The following is a 13,738-nucleotide window of genomic DNA, read 5'->3' as shown; positions in this document are numbered from 1 at the left end:
TGCAGACTGGCAGTGGTGGGATTTGAACCCACGCCTCCAAAGAGACTGGAGCCTAAATCCAGCGCCTTAGACCGCTCGGCCACACTACCTTGCCGATATCGATCTTTTGTGTGCTTTTAAAATGAGGTTTGTATGAGTGGAATGTTGAGTGGTTCATTATTGTGCCATCAACAAGTAATCAACTGGGGACATGCTGCATGTATGCACCTATTCTCATTACCGCGGAAAGAGAAAACACTTGACAGTACTGGCTTTGGTTCTATGCCTCTGATGACAGCACCTAGGAAAGTGCAGGTAAAGCACTCTATGCCACAGCAGAATCAATGGATTAGTCTTCTCAAATGCTACATTTGAGAAGACTAATCCATTAATTTCTGACCAAGATAAGCTCCTCAAGTGGCCCTGATGTATAAGCTTGGACAAGTATTTGAGCAAGTGTTAAAACCAGAGGAGCTGAGGCCTTATCTTTCCTACATAGTACATCCTTGTCAAGCAAGCGAGAAGTTAAAGGCTGGCAGTGGTGGGATTTGAACCCACGCCTCCGAGGAGACTGGAGCCTTAATCCAGCGCCTTAGACCGCTCGGCCACACTACCCTGCGGATGTCTACTCTTGCGTGCTTTAAGACACGTTTTTCAAGAGTCAAAGGTTAAGCGGTTAATTACTGTGCCGTCAACAGGTTATCATCTGGGGATATGCTGCATGTTGGCAGCCATTCTCAGTTCCATAAGGAAGAACGCATAACAGTACTGACTTTTGTTCCATTGCTCTGATACCACTGAGTGCAGCACCTACTGTCCGATCGCTTTTCCCGATCGATTTTTCGATCGAAAATCAGATCGGATATGCATTAAATTATCTATCGAACCAACTATCTGCCAAAAAATCTCATGGTGTATTCCCATCATGAGACCCTGGAGGAAGCCTTCAAATAATTTTTGCATCTCAAGGAAACCGACCTTACTGGGGCAAGTGGGGAAAATGCCAGGGAACCCCTGAAAAGTCCTGAAGGAAGCTTGGGCTTCCAGGGAACCCTGGTTGAGAAAACCTGCTTTGGCCTGGCGTACAATAAAAGACATCCTCTCAAACCCCTAACTGCCCACGTAGTTAATGTATCAGCTTTTATGCAAAAGTAATGTCACCTGTCTAAAAAAATCACAATTGTCCACTTACGTACAATGTACAATGTAGCCCGTAGCACTGGAATTGATGCTATTGCACGTATACCTAAAATGCCATTCACCTACAATTGAGAGGAAACATTTGCCTACTATTGGGTAATAGGGGCAGATCTCACCTCAGTAATCTAAATGAGATCTTTGCCCTGTTTACTTTGTAGAAAGTCCTATCTGTTGCCACTGTTGCTGTCAAAAGGTCCTCCACAGCCAGGAGTTATGAGCTGTGGCACATTGTCAGAATCCAGTGGAAAAGTGCATGTAAAGGTCTTAAGCCATTTTAAGCACTTTTTTTTTCTAAACTGTATTCCTTTGTAGCGGTGAAAGAAAGTGTGGTGCTGGGTACGCCTCATTCATGTTGTTGTGCAAGCTGATGGAGGAAAAGAGAAGTATTTGAGCTTTCTTGTTGATGAAGGGACGTAGGAGATCCACAAGAGGCCTGTGAGGCAAGATAGAAGTTGCAGACTGGCAGTGGTGGGATTTGAACCCACACCTCCAAAGAGACTGGAGCCTAAATCCAGCGCCTTAGACCGCTCGGCCACACTACCTTGCCGATATTGATCTTTTGTGTGCTTTTAAAATGAGGTTTGTATGAGTGGAATGTTGAGTGGTTCATTATTGTGCCATCAACAAGTAATCAACTGGGGACATGCTGCATGTATGCACCTATTCTCATTACCGCGGAAAGAGAAAACACTTGACAGTACTGGCTTTGGTTCTATGCCTCTGATGACAGCACCTAGGAAAGTGCAGGTAAAGCACTCTATGCCACAGCAGAATCAAGGGATTAGTCTTCTCAAATGCTACATTTGAGAAGACTAATCCATTAATTTCTGACCAAGATAAGCTCCTCAAGTGGCCCTGATGTATAAGCTTGGACAAGTATTTGAGCAAGTGTTAAAACCAGAGGAGCTGAGGCCTTATCTTTCCTACATAGTACATCCTTGTCAAGCAAGCGAGAAGTTAAAGGCTGGCAGTGGTGGGATTTGAACCCACGCCTCCGAGGAGACTGGAGCCTTAATCCAGCGCCTTAGACCGCTCGGCAGTGGTGCTCAGTAGAGCTCGAATATTCGAGTAGCTCGAATATTCGAGCTCTTTTTCAGCTATTCGAGCTCGGTATTCGAGCTCCGAATAGCTGGAGCTATTCGAATGGGCTATCCGAGTACACTCGAATAGCCCATTCACTATTCGAGCTATTCGAGCAACTCGGCGCTATTCGAGCTCGGTACCGAGCTCGAATAGCGTCATAGCCCAGATTGATGTCCTTAGAGCCAATCAGAGGGCTCCCAGGCCCTCTGACGGCAGCCAATCACAGAGGGGGACCCTGGCCAGCCCCTACCCTATAAATAGCGGCCGCCATGTTACGTTTCTCCATGCTTGCCTGAGACTTGTACAGAGAGAGAGTTGCTCCTTTGTGCTTTGGCTTAGCAAGTGCTCTATTGTGATCATTTACCTAGCGTTTTTGCTCACCTACACCTGCCATATACACCTATATTGTTGTTAGTTAGATAGACATTGTATTTTAGTTAGTAGCTTGTGTGTTACATTAGAGACAGGCAGCTGCTGCAAGCTTACAGGTTTAGGCCTCAGGGGGGCCTTGCCTCTGTGGGCAGCTGTCCTCTGTTTATTTCTCTCATCTATACCAGTATTTCTGCTGTCCTTTACTAATAGTATTGTAGTTATACTGTACTAGGAGTAGGACACTCACTGACTGTCACTGTTTATAGGCTACTAGCTAGCTCCTGCGTGTGTGCACTCACTCACTGTCTGTGTGTACACACACTCTATTTCCTTCTGATTACTGATAGATTATTGTTAGTTAGTTGTACTTACTGTTACTACTTACTCTTACTGTACTAGGAGTCTAGGACACTCAGTCAGACAGTCACTGTGTTCATAGGCTACTAGCTCCTGCGTGCGGTCACTCACTGTCTGAGTGTACACACACCACCCACACTCCATTTCCTTCTGATCGCTGATTGATTATTGTAATTAGTTAGTTCTACTTACTGTTACTACTTACTCTTACTGTACTAGGAGTCTAGGACACTCAGTCACTGTGTTCATAGGCTACTAGCTCCTGCGTGCGGTCACTCACTGTCTGAGTGTACACACACCACCCACACTCCATTTCCTTCTGATCGCTGATTGATTATTGTAATTAGTTCGTTCTACTTACTGTTACTACTTACTCTTACTGTACTAGGAGTCTAGGACACTCAGTCACTGTGTTCATAGGCTACTAGCTCCTGCGTGCGGTCACTCACTGTCTGAGTGTACACACACCACCCACACTCCATTTCCTTCTGATCGCTGATTGATTATTGTAATTAGTTAGTTGTACTTACTGTTACTACTTACTCTTACTGTACTAGGAGTCTAGGACACTCAGTCACTGTGTTCATAGGCTACTAGCTCCTGCGTGCGGTCACTCACTGTCTGAGTGTACACACACCACCCACACTCCATTTCCTTCTGATCGCTGATTGATTATTGTAATTAGTTAGTTGTACTTACTGTTACTACTTACTCTTACTGTACTAGGAGTCTAGGACACTCAGTCACTGTGTTCATAGGCTACTAGCTCCTGCGTGCGGTCACTCACTGTCTGAGTGTACACACACCACCCACACTCCATTTCCTTCTGATCGCTGATTGATTATTGTAATTAGTTAGTTCTACTTACTGTTACTACTTACTCTTACTGTACTAGGAGTCTAGGACACTCAGTCACTGTGTTCATAGGCTACTAGCTCCTGCGTGCGGTCACTCACTGTCTGAGTGTACACACACCACCCACACTCCATTTCCTTCTGATCGCTGATTGATTATTGTAATTAGTTAGTTCTACTTACTGTTACTACTTACTCTTACTGTACTAGGAGTCTAGGACACTCAGTCACTGTGTTCATAGGCTACTAGCTCCTGCGTGCGGTCACTCACTGTCTGAGTGTACACACACCACCCACACTCCATTTCCTTCTGATCGCTGATTGATTATTGTAATTAGTTAGTTCTACTTACTGTTACTACTTACTCTTACTGTACTAGGAGTCTAGGACACTCAGTCACTGTGTTCATAGGCTACTAGCTCCTGCGTGCGGTCACTCACTGTCTGAGTGTACACACACCACCCACACTCCATTTCCTTCTGATCGCTGATTGATTATTGTAATTAGTTAGTTCTACTTACTGTTACTACTTACTCTTACTGTACTAGGAGTCTAGGACACTCAGTCACTGTGTTCATAGGCTACTAGCTCCTGCGTGCGGTCACTCACTGTCTGAGTGTACACACACCACCCACACTCCATTTCCTTCTGATCGCTGATTGATTATTGTAATTAGTTAGTTGTACTTACTGTTACTACTTACTCTTACTGTACTAGGAGTCTAGGACACTCAGTCACTGTGTTCATAGGCTACTAGCTCCTGCGTGCGGTCACTCACTGTCTGAGTGTACACACACCACCCACACTCCATTTCCTTCTGATCGCTGATTGATTATTGTAATTAGTTAGTTCTACTTACTGTTACTACTTACTCTTACTGTACTAGGAGTCTAGGACACTCAGTCACTGTGTTCATAGGCTACTAGCTCCTGCGTGCGGTCACTCACTGTCTGAGTGTACACACACCACCCACACTCCATTTCCTTCTGATCGCTGATTGATTATTGTAATTAGTTAGTTCTACTTACTGTTACTACTTACTCTTACTGTACTAGGAGTCTAGGACACTCAGTCACTGTGTTCATAGGCTACTAGCTCCTGCGTGCGGTCACTCACTGTCTGAGTGTACACACACCACCCACACTCCATTTCCTTCTGATCGCTGATTGATTATTGTAATTAGTTAGTTCTACTTACTGTTACTACTTACTCTTACTGTACTAGGAGTCTAGGACACTCAGTCACTGTGTTCATAGGCTACTAGCTCCTGCGTGCGGTCACTCACTGTCTGAGTGTACACACACCACCCACACTCCATTTCCTTCTGATCGCTGATTGATTATTGTAATTAGTTAGTTCTACTTACTGTTACTACTTACTCTTACTGTACTAGGAGTCTAGGACACTCAGTCACTGTGTTCATAGGCTACTAGCTCCTGCGTGCGTGCACTCACTGTCTGAGTGTACACACACTAAATTTACTTGTGATTACTACTGATTATTGTAACTGCTAGTTGTACTTCCTGACTGTTACTACTTACTTACTGTACTAGGGGACACTCACTCAGTCACCTCACCAACCAACCCACTCCATTAAAGTACCCCACTTTTCACCCGCCCTTTTACAAAACTTTTGTCTATACGCCCAAAACATTTAAGATGTCTGGAAGTGGCAGCCAGCGCGGTTTGGGCAAGGGGAAGGGCAGCAAGGGAATCAGGAGGAGAGGGAGCAGCATTGTGGCAAGCCGCGGCCGCGGGCGCGCCACCATGCACAGTTCCGCAGCAGCAGCAGCAGCGTCAGTGGCTAACATTCCTCCCATAGCCACTGGCCGTGGACGCCTTGGGCGCCGCCCAGCAGGAGCATCTGCAACTCACGCTGCAGAGACACAGCAGCAGCAGCGTGTAGCACCTGCTCCGATTTTCCTCCAGCCGGGTCGGAAACGTCCCATTGAGGAAAAGGATGCAGACACTGTGGTGCAACTCATGACGGAGGATGAGCAGCCCGCCATCAGCTCTGCATCCGAGGCCTCCACCCTCACCACCACCACCACCACCACCCCTGTTCGCAGCAGCCGCCCAGCAGGGTCTGGGGAGGAGGCCAGTTCACCGTCAGTCGCCGACCTCTCATTCAGCACTCTTTTGACCCCAGGCATGATGAGTCAATTGTCTGCTGTTGTTGGCGATTTTGAGGAGGAGATGCTGATGGGCACTTTGGGGGATGAGGGATTGGACAGCAAGACTGTGGCGACAGTCAAGCAGCCCATCCATGCATCAGGAGAGGAGTTTGGGGGGTCATCATCCCAGCAGGACATGTTTGAGGAGGGGGAGGATGATGTTAATGACCCGGTGACAGACAGAGACTGGGTGCCACCACCTCCAGGGGATGTCGTCCTCAGCAGCTCGGAGGAGGAGGAGGATGCGCTTGTGGGCCTTGCAAGGAGGCGCATCATTGCAAGCATTGGCAGCGACCCACAGCCTGCTGGTGTCTCAGGCTCAGCAGCAGCAGCAGCAGCATCAGCCAGTACCACCACCAGCCGCACCCAAGCCCCCCCCCCAACCACCACAGGGAGACAGGCAGCAGCGCTTCCATGCCGTAGGGGGATGTTTCTGTCACCAATCTGGCGCTTTTTCACCATGCCCACTGTGTACAGCAAGTACGCCACTTGCAACCACTGTCAGCGGAAGTTGAGCAGAGGTGCAGACCCCTTAAAGTTCAGCACCAGCTCGCTGATCAACCACCTTGCGGCTAAACATTTCCACCAGCATGAGGAGTTCCAGAGGCTGAAGGCATCTGGTGCTGGCAGTGGCACCACACCCATCACTGCACAGCCTTCAGCAGCAGCAACAGCAGCCACCCGCCCTCCTGCTCCTCCAGCAGCACCAGCAGGAGTGCGGAAACGCACTGCTCCTCCCCCCTCTGCAACTCCTGCCGCCGACACTGAGGCCTGTTCTGGCAGCCAGTCCTCAGTGGCCTCCTCCGCTGTGTCTGGTGATTCCCGTGTCAGCAAAAGGCCACGCCAGAGCCTTTTGAGCGAGTCCTTCCAGGGGGTGGTTAGGGCTCTGCCTCCCAGCAGCCGTCGCGTGCGGCAGCTGAACGGCTTGCTGGCACGGGCCATGTGCTCCCAACTCCTGCCGTACACGCTCGTGCAGGAGGGGAGCGACATGCGGGCGCTGCTTGCTTGTGCAGCCCCAGACTGGCAGCTCCCCAGCAGACACTTTTTCTCCCGCAAGGCCATTCCAGCACTGCACCGCTTTGTGATGGCCAATGTGGAGCGAGGGCTGGAGCACGCGGTTGGTGAAAGGGTCCACGTCACCATGGACTCCTGGAGCAGCCGCTTCGGGACAGGCCGCTACCTGTCCTTCACTGTCCACTGGGTCAGCTTGGTGGAAGGGGGTGAGGATGGGAGAGCAGCAGCGGGCACAGCAGCAGCAGCAGCAGCAACACAGTGGGTGGTGCCACCCCGCAGGGTCAGGGGAACTGCAGCGGGTTCCTCCGATCCTCTGCCATCCTCCGCCACACCTGGCCAAACCCCCCGCCTCAGCAGCAGCGTGAAGGCCCGCCACTGCCAAGCGCTGCTGCACTTGGTCAGCCTTGGCAAGACCAAGCTGACGGCAGCCCACGTGTTGGCCAAACTCCAGGAGCAGGAGAGGATTTGGCTGACCCCCAGAGGCCTCAGAGTCGGAGAGGTGGTGTCCGACAATGGGGCCAATCTGGTTGCTGCCATAGACAGGGGAAACCTGACCCACATCCCCTGTCTTGCCCACGTGCTGAACCTGGTGGTGCAGAAGTTCCTGCGCACCTACCAGGGGATGGGCGAACTGCTGGAAACGGCAAGGAATGTTGTGCGTCACTTCCGGCGCTCGGCTGCAGCCTGTGCGAGCCTGGAAGACGTGCAAAAGGAGCTGGATCTGCCACGCCATCGGCTGATCATTGACGTTCCGACTCGCTGGAACTCCACCCTGGCGATGTTGGAGCGTATGGTTGAACAGAGGCACGCTGTCAACCAGTACCTTGCCCTGGCCACTGTTTCCGCAGCTCGGAGAAGGGACAAGACCAGCAACATCCCGTCCATCGTCCCCGATGATGACTGGAGGCACATGCAGCAGGTGTGCTTTGTGCTGGCTCCCTTCCTGCAGGCCACAAACATGGTGAGCAGGGACCATGCTATGGTCTGCGAGTGGGTGCCCCTGGTTTCTCTGCTGAACAGGGCCCTCGATGGTTTGCTGGAACAGGGAGCGGCAGCCTTGGACCAGCAGGAGCGGCAACCAGCTGCGCAGTCCACCTCTGAGGGGGAGGAGGAGGAGGACTTGGTGGAGGTCCCTGACCTGGCTGCTGATGAGGGGGATCAGCACAGCGCAGCTGAGTTGGTGCGGGGGTGGAGAGAGGATGAGGCGGCAGAGGAGGAGGATGAGGACAGCACTGACGTCGATGTGCCAGCAGACGTGGCCCGCCTCTTCCCAATGGCAGCGCACATGCTGGCGTGCCTGCGCAGGGACCCCAGGGTGATCCAGATGAAGCAGAGGGAGGACATCTGGATCAGCATGATGTTGGACCCACGCCTCAAGGGGAAGTTGAGCCAGTTCCTGCCGCCTGCAGGAGGAGACCCAGCGCAACAAATAAGGAGCTTGCAGCAGGCCCTTGTTGAGCGCTTGGAGGAAGCCTTCCCCCAGCCTTCCACCCCCACTGTCCAGCAGCTAGCACAGAGGCAGCAGCAGGTGCCTGCATCCAGCAGCAGCAAGCGCCCCACAGACCTGCTGTCTCTCAGCCACGAGCTCTACAGGACTGTAGAGGCTCCGGCAGCAGTGACTAGAGAGGAGATGCATGCAGCAGCATCCTCCTCCGGTCACAGCCATTGCCTGACCCGCATGGTGGCTGACTACATGGGGTCGTACAGCGGGCTTGACAGCGATGCCCCTGTTGATCCCATGGAGTATTGGGTCAAGCGCATGGAGATCTGGAGCGAGCTAGCGCAGTACGCCCTGGAAGTGCTGTCCTGCCCCCCTTCCAGCGTGCTGTCCGAGCGCTGCTTCAGTGCAGCTGGTGGCGTGGTCACCGAGAAACGCTCACGTCTGTCTCACAAGTCTGTGGACAGACTGACGTTTCTCAAGATGAACCAGGCGTGGGTGGAAGGCGAGTTCCTGGCCCCTGTTGTCGGCGAGAGGGGGACATGAACTGGCTGCCGGAACCATCGTTAATGTGCCTTACCACCCTTTACCACCTCCTGGCTCCTGCTCACTAAGCCAGCCTGGTTCACTTTGACTATTACGTCGCCTGCAGCCACACATTTTACACCTACAGTGGGCTGCTGTGTACTGCCCTTCTGCTGTCTGTCTGTGTTTCCCACTGCCAGGGTACACAGAATGACCTTCTTCTGCTGCCACTCTGCCACCAGCTATTACGTCAAACAATAGCTATATTGGTTGCAAAACCGAAACCAAACAAACCATTAAAAAAAAAAAAGGTTTAATTTTTCTGAGGTGCCCGGGTTGAAAACTGTGTTGTTCCAGTTGTGTATTGGACACAATGTGGGCTGCACGACCGCTGTCTGGGACCTCCTGTTGTGTTTATTTACGGCCCTGGTATCACCGCTAGGTACCAGGGCTATTATGTCACGCTGCCTACCTGCTGCCACACTCACACTGCTCCTCCATACCTCCTCCTGCTGCTGCTGCTGCTGTCTGTCTGTGTTTCCCACTGCCAGGGTACACAGATGATTTACCTTCTGCTGCCACTCTGCCACCAGCTATTACGTCAAACAATAGCTGCTCGCCTACTCCTCCATTCCTCCTCCTGCTGCTGCTGTCTGTCTGTGTTTCCCACTGCCAGGGTACACAGAATTACCTTCTTCTGCTGCCACTCTGCCACCAGCTATTACGTCCAAAAATAGCTAAATTGGTTGTAAAACCAAAAACCAAAAAACCATTAAAAAAAAAAAAGGTTTAATTTTTCTGAGGTGCCCGGGTTGAAAACTGTGTTGTCCCAGTTGTGTATTGGACACAATGTGGGCTGCACGACCGCTGTCTGGGACCTCCTGTTGTGTTTATTTACGGCCCTGGTATCACCGCTAGGTACCAGGGCTATTATGTCACGCTGCCTACCTGCTGCCACACTCACACTACTCCTCCATTCCTCCTGCTGCTGCTGTCTGTCTGTGTTTCCCACTGCCAGGGTACACAGAATTACCTTCTGCTGCCACACTGCCACCAGCTATTACGTCAAACAATAGCTGCTCACATAATTACTCTCCTCCATTCCTCCTCCTGCTGCTGCTGCTGTCTGTCTGTGTTTCCCACCGCCAGGGTACACAGATTTACCTTCTGCTGCCACTCTGCCACCAGCTATTACGTCAAAAAATAGCTATATATCTGTGTAATTGGTTGTAAAACCAAAACTACAAAACCATTACAAAAAAAGGTTTAATTTTTCTGAGGTGCCCGGGTTGAAAACTGTGTTGTCCCAGTTGTGTATTGGACACAATGTGGGCTGCACGACCGCTGTCTGGGACCTCCTGTTGTGTTTATTTACAGCCATGGTATCACCGCTAGGTACCAGGGCTATTATGTCACGCTGCCTGCCTCATTGACTGCATGCTGCCACACACTCATCCTCCTCCTCCTGCTGCTAAATTTACCTCCTGCTGTCTGTGTGTTTCCACTGCCAGGGAGCACATACAATGGCGCTTCCAACATGCGTGCGCCACCAGCTATTTGTTGTTACGCTCAAAAATAGCTGCATTTCTTTAAAAAAAAAAAAATGAAAAGAGAAATAAGTGACGAAGAAGACGATATAGAAGAAGATGAAGAAGAAGAAGAAGATGAAGAAGATGAAGAAGAAGATGAAGAAGATGAAGAAGAAGATGAAGAAGATGAAGAAGAAGATGAAGAAGAAGATGAAGAAGATGAAGAAGAAGATGAAGAAGAAGAAGAAGAAGAAGAAGAAGAAGAAGATGAAGAAGATGAAGATGAAGAAGATGAAGAAGAAGATGAAGAAGATGAAGATGAAGAAGATGAAGAAGATGAAGAAGAAGATGAAGAAGATGAAGATGAAGATGAAGATGAAGATGAAGAAGATGAAGAAGAAGATGAAGAAGATGAAGAAGAAGATGAAGAAGAAGAAGAAGAAGAAGAAGAAGAAGAAGATGAAGAAGAAGATGAAGAAGATGAAGATGAAGATGAAGATGAAGAAGATGAAGATGAAGAAGATGAAGAAGAAGATGAAGAAGATGAAGAAGAAGATGAAGAAGAAGAAGATGAAGAAGATGAAGATGAAGAAGATGAAGAAGAAGATGAAGAAGATGAATATGAAGAAGATGAAGAAGATGAAGAAGAAGATGAAGAAGATGAAGATGAAGAAGATGAAGAAGATGAAGATGAAGAAGATGAAGAAGAAGATGAAGAAGATGAAGAAGAAGATGAAGAAGAAGAAGAAGAAGAAGAAGAAGAAGATGAAGAAGATGAAGATGAAGAAGATGAAGAAGAAGATGAAGAAGATGAAGATGAAGAAGATGAAGAAGAAGATGAAGAAGATGAAGATGAAGAAGATGAAGAAGAAGATGAAGAAGATGAAGAAGAAGATGAAGAAGAAGAAGAAGAAGAAGATGAAGAAGATGAAGATGAAGAAGATGAAGAAGAAGATGAAGAAGATGAAGATGAAGAAGATGAAGAAGATGAAGAAGAAGATGAAGAAGATGAAGATGAAGAAGATGAAGAAGATGAAGATGAAGAAGATGAAGATGAAGAAGATGAAGAAGAAGAAGAAGAAGATGAAGAAGAAGAAGAAGATATAGAAGAAGAAGAAGAAGATATAGAAGATAAAGAAGAAGAAGAAGAAGAAGTATATACAGTACTGAACAAAATTCTGGACACAACTTCTCTTTTCACCTTTTTTTTTTTTTAAAGGAACATCCCCACATAATCCCTTGCTGTTGTCACTTGGAAAAAAATATGTTTCTTGCATCATTAACCCTCAAAACAAGTGTTGGGAAGCTATTTAAGGCCAATTCGAATAGTCAGCTCGAATAGTTAGCTCGAATACCGACTCAAATAGTGAGCTCGAAGTCCGAGGTCGAATCGAATAGTAAAAATTATTCGACTCGAATATTCGACTGACCTCGAATAATTTACTATTCGAATTCGACCAAACTCGAATTTTAAAAAGGGGTATTTGAGCATCACTACCGCTCGGCCACACTACCCTGCGGATGTCTACTCTTGCGTGCTTTAAGACACGTTTTTCAAGAGTCAAAGGTTAAGCGGTTAATTACTGTGCCGTCAACAGGTTATCATCTGGGGATATGCTGCATGTTGGCAGCCATTCTCAGTTCCATAAGGAAGAACGCATAACAGTACTGACTTTTGTTCCATTGCTCTGATACCACTGAGTGCAGCACCTACTGTCCGATCGCTTTTCCCGATCGATTTTTCGATCGAAAATCAGATCGGATATGCATTAAATTATCTATCGAACCAACTATCTGCCAAAAAATCTCATGGTGTATTCCCATCATGAGACCCTGGAGGAAGCCTTAAAATAATTTTTGCATCTCAAGGAAACCGACCTTACTGGGGCAAGTGGGGAAAATGCCAGGGAACCCCTGAAAAGTCCTGAAGGAAGCTTGGGCTTCCAGGGAACCCTGGTTGAGAAAACCTGCTTTGGCCTGGCGTACAATAAAAGACATCCTCTCAAACCCCTAACTGCCCACGTAGTTAATGTATCAGCTTTTATGCAAAAGTAATGTCACCTGTCTAAAAAAATCACAATTGTCCACTTACGTACAATGTACAATGTAGCCCGTAGCACTGGAATAGATGCTATTGCACGTATACCTAAAATGCCATTCACCTACAATTGAGAGGAAACATTTGCCTACTATTGGGTAATAGGGGCAGATCTCACCTCAGTAATCTAAATGAGATCTTTGCCCTGTTTACTTTGTAGAAAGTCCTATCTGTTGCCACTGTTGCTGTCAAAAGGTCCTCCACAGCCAGGAGTTATGAGCTGTGGCACATTGTCAGAATCCAGTGGAAAAGTGCATGTAAAGGTCTTAAGCCATTTTAAGCACTTTTTTTTTCTAAACTGTATTCCTTTGTAGCGGTGAAAGAAAGTGTGGTGCTGGGTACGCCTCATTCATGTTGTTGTGCAAGCTGATGGAGGAAAAGAGAAGTATTTGAGCTTTCTTGTTGATGAAGGGACGTAGGAGATCCACAAGAGGCCTGTGAGGCAAGATAGAAGTTGCAGACTGGCAGTGGTGGGATTTGAACCCACGCCTCCAAAGAGACTGGAGCCTAAATCCAGCGCCTTAGACCGCTCGGCCACACTACCTTGCCGATATCGATCTTTTGTGTGCTTTTAAAATGAGGTTTGTATGAGTGGAATGTTGAGTGGTTCATTATTGTGCCATCAACAAGTAATCAACTGGGGACATGCTGCATGTATGCACCTATTCTCATTACCACGGAAAGAGAAAACACTTGACAGTACTGGCTTTGGTTCTATGCCTCTGATGACAGCACCTAGGAAAGTGCAGGTAAAGCACTCTATGCCACAGCAGAATCAATGGATTAGTCTTCTCAAATGCTACATTTGAGAAGACTAATCCATTAATTTCTGACCAAGATAAGCTCCTCAAGTGGCCCTGATGTATAAGCTTGGACAAGTATTTGAGCAAGTGTTAAAACCAGAGGAGCTGAGGCCTTATCTTTCCTACATAGTACATCCTTGTCAAGCAAGCGAGAAGTTAAAGGCTGGCAGTGGTGGGATTTGAACCCACGCCTCCGAGGAGACTGGAGCCTTAATCCAGCGCCTTAGACCGCTCGGCCACACTACCCTGCGGATGTCTACTCTTGCGTGCTTTAAGACACGTTTTTCAAGAGTCAAAGGTTAAGCGGTTAAT

General features: G+C 48.3%; 5 non-coding genes across 5 annotated transcripts; all 5 read right to left on the bottom strand.

Moving 5' to 3' along the window:
* Positions 1–7: 7 nt before the first annotated feature.
* On the bottom strand, positions 8–89 carry TRNAL-UAG (transfer RNA leucine (anticodon UAG)). The gene has a single exon. It is a non-coding gene; the product is annotated as a tRNA-Leu (tRNA).
* A 423-nt stretch (positions 90–512) lies between these two features.
* On the bottom strand, positions 513–594 carry TRNAL-AAG (transfer RNA leucine (anticodon AAG)). Its single transcript has one exon. It is a non-coding gene; the product is annotated as a tRNA-Leu (tRNA).
* Positions 595–1,639: 1,045 nt separating this feature from the next.
* On the bottom strand, positions 1,640–1,721 carry TRNAL-UAG (transfer RNA leucine (anticodon UAG)). The gene has a single exon. It is a non-coding gene; the product is annotated as a tRNA-Leu (tRNA).
* An 11,364-nt stretch (positions 1,722–13,085) lies between these two features.
* On the bottom strand, positions 13,086–13,167 carry TRNAL-UAG (transfer RNA leucine (anticodon UAG)). Its single transcript has one exon. It is a non-coding gene; the product is annotated as a tRNA-Leu (tRNA).
* Positions 13,168–13,590: 423 nt separating this feature from the next.
* TRNAL-AAG (transfer RNA leucine (anticodon AAG)) lies at positions 13,591–13,672 on the bottom strand. The gene has a single exon. It is a non-coding gene; the product is annotated as a tRNA-Leu (tRNA).
* Positions 13,673–13,738: the final 66 nt, after the last annotated feature.

This window comes from Hyperolius riggenbachi, chromosome 12, assembly GCF_040937935.1.
Source record: "Hyperolius riggenbachi isolate aHypRig1 chromosome 12, aHypRig1.pri, whole genome shotgun sequence".
Taxonomy (NCBI): Eukaryota; Metazoa; Chordata; class Amphibia; order Anura; family Hyperoliidae; genus Hyperolius; species Hyperolius riggenbachi.
Note: the sequence above shows the minus strand (reverse complement) of the source record. Positions and strands in the feature narration are given on the sequence as shown.